Below are 239 nucleotides of genomic sequence, written 5' to 3'. Positions count from 1 at the left end.
AGTTAGAACAGTTAGCTCAGTTAGAACAGTTAGCATAGTTAGCTCTGTTAGCACTGTTAGCATAGTTAGAACAGTTAGCATAGTTAGAACAGTTAGCTCAGTTAGCATAGTTAGCTCAGTTAGCATAGTTCGAACAGTTAACTCAGAACAGTTAGCTCTGTTAGCACTGTTAGCTCAGTTAGAACAATTAGCATAGTTAGCTCTGTTAGCACAGTTAGCACTGTTAACACAGTTAGCTC

The 239-nt window shown here is 38.5% G+C and overlaps 1 protein-coding gene across 1 annotated transcript in view; it reads right to left on the bottom strand.

The window, feature by feature from the left end:
- Positions 1-239, bottom strand: part of nudcd1 (NudC domain containing 1) — a 13,697-nt gene that overhangs the window by 7,841 nt on the left and 5,617 nt on the right. The gene's annotated exons all lie outside the window — the stretch shown is intronic.

The sequence above is a fragment of the Poecilia reticulata genome, unplaced genomic scaffold, assembly GCF_000633615.1.
Source record: "Poecilia reticulata strain Guanapo unplaced genomic scaffold, Guppy_female_1.0+MT scaffold_232, whole genome shotgun sequence".
Lineage (NCBI taxonomy): Eukaryota > Metazoa > Chordata > Actinopteri > Cyprinodontiformes > Poeciliidae > Poecilia > Poecilia reticulata.
Note: the sequence above shows the minus strand (reverse complement) of the source record. Positions and strands in the feature narration are given on the sequence as shown.